At 41.2% G+C, this 9,003-nt stretch overlaps 1 non-coding gene across 1 annotated transcript; it reads right to left on the minus strand.

Moving 5' to 3' along the window:
• Nucleotides 1-3,545: 3,545 nt before the first annotated feature.
• LOC114489265 lies at nt 3,546-3,652 on the minus strand. Its single transcript, XR_003683834.1, has one exon. It is a non-coding gene; the product is annotated as a U6 spliceosomal RNA (small nuclear RNA).
• Between the last annotated feature and the right edge of the window lie 5,351 nt (nt 3,653-9,003).

The following is a 9,003-nucleotide window of genomic DNA, read 5'->3' on the forward strand; positions in this document are numbered from 1 at the left end:
TATTGTTGTTCAATTAGAGTTGTTTGCATTTTCTCCCCACCACTCCCCTCCAGCTCAGCCAAACCCACCTCCCTCCCTTGCTTCCACCTTCCCCCTTGGTTTTGTCCATGTGTCCTTTATAGTTGCTCCTGAAAACCCTTCTCCCCACAGTCCCCTCCCCCTCCCCTCTGGCTATTGTTACATTGTTCTTAATTTCAATGTCTCTGTTGAATTTTGTTTGCTTTTTTCTTTTGTTGATCATGTTCCAGTTAAAGGTGAGATCATAGGTATTTGTCCCTCACCTCCTGGCTTATTTCACTTAGCATAATGCTTTCCAGTTCCATCCCTGTTTTTGCAAAGGGTAGGAGCTCCTTCTTTCTCTCTCCTGCGTAGAATTCCATTGTGTAAATGCACCATAGTTTTCTGATCCACTCATGTACTGATGGGCACTTAGGTGGCTTCCAGCACTTGGCGATTGTAAATTGTGCTGCTATGAACATTGGGGTGCATAGGTTCTTTTGGATTGGTTTTTCAGGACTCTTAAGGTATTATCCCAGTAGTGGAATTGCTGGGTCAAAAGGCAGATCCATTTTTAGTTTTCTGAGGAAATTCCATACTGTTTTCCACAGTGGCTGCACCAGTCTGCATTCCCACCAACAGTGCACTAGGGTTCCCTTTTCTCTGCATCCTCTTCAACACTTGTTTGTTGATTTGTTTATGATGGCCATTCTGATTGGTGTGAGGTGGTGTCTCATTGTGGTTTTAATTTGCATCTCTCTGATGGCAAGTGATGCTGAGCATCTTTTCATGTGTCTCTGGGCCCTCTGTATGTCTTCCTTGGAGAAGTGTCTGTTCAAGTCCTTTGCCCATTTTTTAATTTTTTTTGTCTTTCTGGAGTGGAGTCATGCCAGTTCTTTACATATTTTGGAGATCAAACCCTTGTCTGAGGTATCATTGGCAAATATGTTTTCCCATATAGTTGGTTCTCTTTCCAAATTAATGCTGTTTTCTTTAGCCATGCAGAAGCTTTTTAATTTGATGAGGTCCCATTTGTTTATTCTTTCCTTTATGTCTCTTGCTTTAGGGGACATATCAGGGAAGATGTTGCTGTGTGGAATGTCTGAAATTTTATTGCCGATGTTTTCCTCTATGATTTTTATGGTGTCACAACTTATATTTAAGTCTTTTATCCACCTTGAATTTATATTTGTATATGGTGTAAGTTGGTGCTTGAGTTTCATTTTTTTGCATGTAGCTGTCCAGATTTCCCAACACTGTTTGTTGAAGAGGCTATTTTTACTCCATTTTATACTTCTTCCTCCTTTGTCGAATATTAGTTGAACAAAGAGACTTAGGTTCATTTCTGGGCTCTCTGTTCTGTTCCATAGGTGTATGTACCTGTATTTATGCCAGTATCAGGCTGTTTTGATTACAGTGGCCTTGTAATACAGTTTGATATCAGGTATTGTGATCTCTCCTGCTTTGTTCTTCTTTCTCAAAACTGCAGCAGCTATTTGGGGTCATTTATGGTTCCATATAAATTTCTGAAATGTTTGTTCTATATCTGTGAAATATTATGTCATTGGTACTTTAATAGAGATTGCACTGAATCTATAAATCACTTTGGGTAGTAAGGCCATTTTGATGATGTTAATTCTTCCAATCCATGAGCATAGTACAGGCTTCCATTTGTTTGTGTCTTCCTTAATTTCCTTCTTCAGTGTTGTGTAGTTTTCTGAGTACAGGTCTCTTACCTCCTTGGTTAGGCTTATTCCTCGGTATTTTATTTTTCTTGTTGCTATATCAATTGGGATTTTTTCCCTGATTTCTGTTTCTGCTGTTTCATTGTTGGTGTACAAAAATGCCTTTGATTTCTCAGTATTGACTTTGTATTCCTCTGTTTTGCCAAATTCATATATTAAGTCTAGTAGTTTTTTGGTGAAGTTTATGGGATTTTCTTTGTACACTATCATGTCATCTGCAAACAATGACAGTTTTACTTCCTCCTTTCCAATTTGGATGCCATTTATTTCCTTTAGTTGTCTGATTGCCGTGCTAGGACTTCCAGTACTATGTCAAATAGGAGTGGTGAAAGCAGGCATCCTTGTCTTGTTACTGATCTTAATGGGAAAGCTCTAAGTTTTTGTCCATTGAGTAAGATGTTGGCTGTAGGTCTCTCATATATGGCCTTTATTACATTGAGGAATGCTCCCTCTATTCTCACTTTTCTGAGTGTTTTTATCATAAATGGGTTGTGTACCTAATCAAATGCTGTTTCTGTATATATTGCTATGATCATGTGATTTTTGTGTTTCATTTTGTTTATGTGATGTATTACATTTATTGATTTGTGAATATTGTACCATCCTTGCATCCCTGGGATGAATCTCACTTGATCATGGTGTATGATCTTTTTAATGTATTGCTGGATGTGGTTTGCCAACATTTTGTTGAGGATTTTAGCATCTGTGTTCTTCAGTGATATTGGCCTGAAGTTTTCTTTCTTTGTTCTGTCTTTTTCTGGTTTTGGGATTCGGATGATGCTGGCTTCATAAAAAGAGTTTGAAAGTCTTCCAAACTTCTTGAAATTTCTGGAATAATCTGTGGAGGATGGGGGTTAGCTTTCCCTTAAATGCTTTGTAAAATTCTCCTGTGAAACCATCTGGTTCAGGGCTTTTGTGTGTTGGGAACTTTTTGATAACTGTTTCAATTTCATCTGCTGTTATTTGTCTGTTCATGTTTCTGCATCTTCTTTATTGAGTTTTGGAAGATTGTATTTTTCTAGAAATTTGTCCATTTCACCTAGGTTTTCAAATTTCTTGGCACACAGTTCGTCATAGTAATGTCTTGCATTCCTTTGTATTTCTGTGGTATCAGTTGTAATCTCTCCTCTTTCATTTCCAATTGTGTTTATTTGGGTCTCCTTTTTTTTTTCTTGATGAGTCTGCTAAAAGGCTTGTCAATTTTGTTTATCTTTTCAAAGAACCAGTTCCTGGATTCATTGATCCTTAGAATTGTGCTTTTAGTCTCTCTGTCCTTTAATTCTCATCTGATCTTGGTTATTTCCTTCCTTCTATTTGCTCTGGGTTGTCTTTGCTGTTGTTTCTCAAGTTCTTGTAGGTGTAGGGTTAGGTTGTTTGTTTGAAATGTTTCTATCTTTTTTAGGTAGGCTGATATCGCTAAGGACTTCCCTCTCAGGACTGCCTTCACTGTGTCCCACAATTTGGATTGTTGTGAGTTCATTTTTGTTTTTTTCCAGGACCTTTTAGATTTCTTCCCTAATCTCATTCTTGACCCATTCATTGTTTAATAGCATGCTATTCAATCTCCATGAGTTTGAGTGTTTAGGTTTTTTTTCCCCCTTGAGCTCAGTTTCTAGTTTCAGCCACTTGCATTTGGAGAAATGCTTGATATGATTTTAATTTTCTTGAATTTATTGAGGCTTGTTTTGTGTCCCATCATGTGGTCTATTTTTGAAAATATTCCATGTGCATTTGAAAAGAATGTGTATTTTGATTCTTTGTGATGAAAGGCTTTCTCTATATATCAATTAAGTGAATTTCATAAAAAATATAGAATGCTTCATGAATTTGCATGTCATCCTTGTGCAGGGGCCATGCTAATCTCTTCTGTATTGTTCCAATTTTAGTATATGTGCTGCTGAAGTGAGCACTACTGTTCATGTTTTTGATCATCTTCTTTTTGTTACATAAGTCCTTGTAACATTCCATATAATAAGGGGTTGGTGATGATGAACTCCTTTAACTTGACCTTATGTGGGAAGCACTTTATATTCCCTTCCATTCTAAGTGAAAGCTTTGCTGAATGGAGCAATCTTGGATGTAGGTCCTTGCCTTTCATTACTTTGAATACTTCTTTCCAGTGCCTTCTTGCCTGTAAGGTTTCTTTTGAGAAATCAGCTGATAGTCTTATGGGAACTCCTTTGTAAGTAACTGTCTCCTTTTCTCTTGCTGCTTTTAACATTATCTTTATCTTTAATCTCAGGTAATGTAATTATGATGTGCCTTGGTGTGTGCTTCCCTGGGTCCAACTTCTTTGGGACTCTCTGAGCTTCCTGGACCTCCTGAAAATTTCTTTCCTTTGCCAGATTGGGGAAGTTCTCCTTCATTATTTGTTCAAATAAGTTTTCAACTTACTGCTCTTGTTCTTTTCCTTCTGGCACCCCTATGATTTGAATGTTGGAAAGTTTAAGGCTGTCCTGGAGATTTCCAAGCCTCTCCTCATTTTTTTTCATTCTTCTCTCTTCATTCTTTTCTGGTTGAATGTTAATTTCTTCCTCCTGCTCCAAATTGTTTATTTGAATCCTAGTTTCCTTCCCTTCACTGTTGGTTCCCTGTACATTTTCCTTTATTTCACTTTGCATAGCCTTCATTTTTTCCTCTATTTTTCACCCATACTCAACCACTTCTGTGAGCATCCTGATTACCAGTGTTTTGAACTCTGCGCTTGATAGGTTGGCTATCTCTTTATTGCTTAGTTCTATTTTTTGAGTTTTGACATGCTCTTTTGGGGGGGGGCATATTTTTTTTTGTCTCTGTACCTGTTATGCAGTAAGGGGCAGAACCTTTAGTATTCACCAGGGTGGGGCAACTCATGTCACTGCCTTGTGGTGCTGTATGTGGGAGAGGAGTCTGAAAGGAAACAATGTCACTTGCTCAGCTCTTGCCCCACTTTTAGTCACTTCCCCTGCTACCCTCAAGCAAATAGAGCCCTTCTGATGTTGATTTCTGAGATGTGGGTGTGTGGGTGGGTGTGGTTTGTATAAGTCCTAGGACACTGTGGGTCTCTCCAATGAGTTCTTCTGTGGGACTGGGAGTTTCTCCTCTGGCCATAACCCCCACATGTTTTTACAGTCAGAGGTTTTGATAATTTCCCTGTGCTGGAACTCCAGGTTGCATGGTCTGTCTCATTTTCCAGTTGTTCCTCCTGGTCTATCCTCATGCAAATGTGGGACCACCAGTCCTCCACTCACTGCCTTGCTTCAAGCCCTTCTCTGCCCCTCCTACTAGTCTGGATGAGTGTTTCTTCCTTTACTCCTTGGTTGGTGGATTTCCATACAGTTTTTATTTTGGCAGTTCTAGTTATTTTTGTTTTTAAATTTGTTGTTCTTTTGGTTGTGTGAGGAGAAAAAGTGTATCTACCTATGTCTCCATCTTGGCTGGATGTCAGCCTGGCTATTGTCTTTTGATGTGGAAGCTAGCAAACACTCACGTCCTTTTTTGTCATCACTAAAGCCACTTTCTCAAAGTGTCAATATATTGCCAAAGCTGAGGGTCTTCTCTGGGTTTATTAAACTAACACCAGTGTCCACAGAGTCCCAAAGGATAAGAGGCCGGCCAGATAGAGAGCCACTCTCTTTTACTCTGTATCACGTATAAATTGGGAACTGTCACCCACAGATGCATTAGAGTGTAAATTCTCTGGAGCAGCAATTTTCAACTTTTTCATCTCATGGCACACATAAATTAATTACAAAAATTCTCCAGCACATCAATATATATATATATATATATATATATATATATATATATATATATATTTTGCTGATCTGACCAAAACTAGGTATAATTTTAATTAATTCACAGAAATGGCTATTGTTGTATTGGCTGTTGTCATTTTTTAAATTCAACAATCTAAGGGAAAAGAGGTCAGAGCCCCTGGCTATATAGTCAAGTATCGCATGTTTTTAAAATTCTTGAGGCACACTGGTTGAAAATTGCTGCCTTAGAAAGGAAATGTTGTCTCTCTGATTCTCTGCTATATACCTAGTGCCCAGAACTGAGCACATAATAGGTGCTCAGTAAGAATGTGTTGAGTGAATAAATGGGTCCAAGGATAGGTGTTGTATCACCCCAATGAGGTCTGGGAATCTATTTTTTAGATTCTCCCCTTTTTTGGCTCCATTCTAAAGATATTCTTTATTACTTTTAGCTTCTTGAGATCTCTTTGGCGTTCCAGCCAGGCGCTTTATCAGTTGATCCTGTTCCATTTTCTCCCCAATCAGATTTGATTCAACTATAAGCCATAACTCTGTCAGTTCTTTAGAATGGCACTTCGAGGCACTTGTGAGCCTCCAAGTCTTTTTCTATAGCCCTTGGCAGGTAGTGTGTTCTGATGTTCCAGTTTGTCTAGTGCATATGTACTGTCTCAGGTCTGCACAGAGCTTGTAGTGTCTGTGTGTTGGCAGTGCTGATACCCTGTGTTCAAGGTTCTGCAGGCTCTGCAGGCTCTGCAGGCTCTGCAAGTCTCCACAGGTGAGGCATAGCTCTTCCTGGGTGCAAGGCCTGTCCTCCCCTTCACTGAGACTCACATGGTTCTTACCCCTGGCTGAGCACTCTCTGGTGATTTCTAACTGAACTTAAACTCGGGGCCAGAGGTGTGGCTCCTACTTAAAGTAATCACGTCTTGCTTTGTTGGACCTGGTTGGTGTGTCTGGTATTAAAGTCCTCTCAGGGTCCTTTTATTCCCCAAGTTTTAGTAATTTCCAGGCTTGATAAAACCTTTTTAAGTTAATGAACTTATGAGTTTATCCACACTTGCCCCTGCCCTGCTTGCTCTACTCAGTCCCTAACATCCATTTCTCTTAATATTTGCCATTTGATTGTAGCTTGAGCTCTATGACATTTCTGTGGCTTTCTGGCAGTGCAGGTGAGATGTTACCCTTGGTTCATATGTAGGAACATTATTTCAACCTCAGCAGCATCTAAGTTTTATAATTTAAGTTCAAACATGGGACTCCATTAAAGTTCATGGTTGTGTAACTTCAAAATTTAATAAATGTTTACTTCTTAGATTACATCAACTTAGAATTCCAGCAACACTTCTCATTTTCTCTTTTTATTTCTTCTAAAATCTTCACTTCATGTCATCAATTATCTGCTTGATTGAACATGCAGCCACACGGCTCCCCCAGACCTCGTCAATGAAAATACTTCCACCTTCCATCTCTCTCCTGCATTTTCATGCAGTCCATTGAGTTAACTCTTCTTCCTGAGGCAAACATCCCCTTCCTCTTTCAATTTTGTTTCTTTGCTTCCTGATTCCCAACTTCTGAATTAGGATCCAGAAACAGCTTACCCAAATAAATAAAAGTTCCACATCATACACTGGCAGTTCCCAGATTGTATAAACACCCACTCAGCTTTCACAGGAAAAATTAATCCTTTTCCTGAGAGTTTCAAGGACTCAAAGCAATACAAGTCTCAAACTTCTCTGAATTTCCATTCCAACCTAAAATCTCTCCACAGCCCTGCTATGCATGGAGGGGAGGCTGATATCTGTTATTTTTCTTGGTCTGAAATAAAGATTCTGCTCCCACAACTGTGCTGTATTGGCCAAGGAATTGAGAGGAGGGACAGAGTGAAATTATACATGAGCCACCATAGTAATGAGGAAGAAAGCTTTATTTTTTCACAGGGTTGTCAGGCACAGACACTGCCAATCACTGTCAGGTGCAGGGGACCAGGGAATGTGAGAACTTGGACAGCAGACTGGAAGGTCATCTGGAGAGAATGGGAGTAACTATCCCTGGAACTTTGCAGCTCAGCCTGGAGGATTCAAATGGATTGTCTAGGAAAGGCTGTGTCTGGCTGGGGCTTTTCCTTGGCCTTTTAGATTCTTGTTTCCTCTGAAATCACTTGTCTCAGCATCAGAGTCCAGGTCATCAGCAGCCCCCAGAGCTGTGGCCACAGCCAGAGCCCCCATTGTCACAGGAGTCAGAGCTCTGGAGCCGGCATCGGTGGGACCTGCGGCGGTGCCTGTGGTGGCTCAGGCAGCAGCCACCCTCAGAGCTGGAGCCACAGCCACCCCCGGAGCTGAGAGCACAGCCAGAGGGGGCAGGGGGTGAGCACTGTGCTGGGCTCTTTGGGGGGCACTTGGGGGAGGGGCACTTGGGAGGGGCCTGGCACTGCTGCTGGCTCTGCTGGCAGGACATCTCCACAGAAATTTGACCTGGAAAAAATAAGACACATTTTGTCACAGAAGCTTCAGAAATTTCAATGTCTCCTCCCCACAGATTTTGTCAAATACTATCTTCCATGACCAAGCTGCTTTCTAAACCAAGCTTTGTAGGGAAAAAATGGTGGCATGGAGGGGACATGTACATTTGGATAAAGCATCCTCAAGAATGTCAGATGGACCCATGTGCATCCCTGATGGCATCTCAGAACAAGAGTGGGAAAGAATCCTGAGGACCTGTGGCTTTTGGGGTTGACAGCCCCTGACAGGTGCCTGAATGGCTCCTTCCTTACCATCACCCTCCCCCCACTGCTGCCCACTATGGGCCTCTTCTGCTGGCTCCATTCTGATCTGAGTCTGTCTCTCTAACACCCCCAGCTGAGGTTCTGTATCCTTCCAGCCACTCACCAGATGTAGAGGAGCAGGAGAAGGCTGTTTCTGAGGAGGTTGTGGATGAGAAACCCAGGACAGCTTCCTACCCTTTTATCCTGTGCTGAGTTTGTGACACATGGCCTGAGCATGCTGCTGCTTTCACAAGCAGTGGGAGGTAACAGCCTGGCACACCCCTAGGACTAGGCTTTCAGCCTTTATCCTGAGCACTTGAATAATATCCAATTAATAAGGTTCAAGAAGGAAGCATAATGACTGTCCACATGACTCCCTCTGGAGCTTCCGGAGTATCTGGCCGGCCTTCCTTCCTTCCTTCCTTCCTTCCTTCTTTCCTTCCTTCTCTCATCTACCTTGGTTCAGCCTGTCTCAGGTACTTTTCTAAGAGCAGGGATGGTTATGAAAGAATTTTGTTCTTGCATTCTATTGAGACAGACTCACAAAGACAAATGAATAAATCATAAAACAATTCCAAGTGATAAGTGTAATTTAATGAATACAACATCTTCAGGCTGCCCCAGTGGCCATGACCTTCAGATGTAATCCACTCTAACCTCCTGCACTCCTGACAATGAGATGTGGGCAAGGGATCATGACTGGTACAGGGCCTTGTCTTGTGGAGGGAGCCCACAGATGACCTCATGACACCCAGGGAACAGC

The sequence above is a fragment of the Phyllostomus discolor genome, chromosome 14 (assembly GCF_004126475.2).
Source record: "Phyllostomus discolor isolate MPI-MPIP mPhyDis1 chromosome 14, mPhyDis1.pri.v3, whole genome shotgun sequence".
In the NCBI taxonomy this organism is placed as follows: Eukaryota; Metazoa; Chordata; class Mammalia; order Chiroptera; family Phyllostomidae; genus Phyllostomus; species Phyllostomus discolor.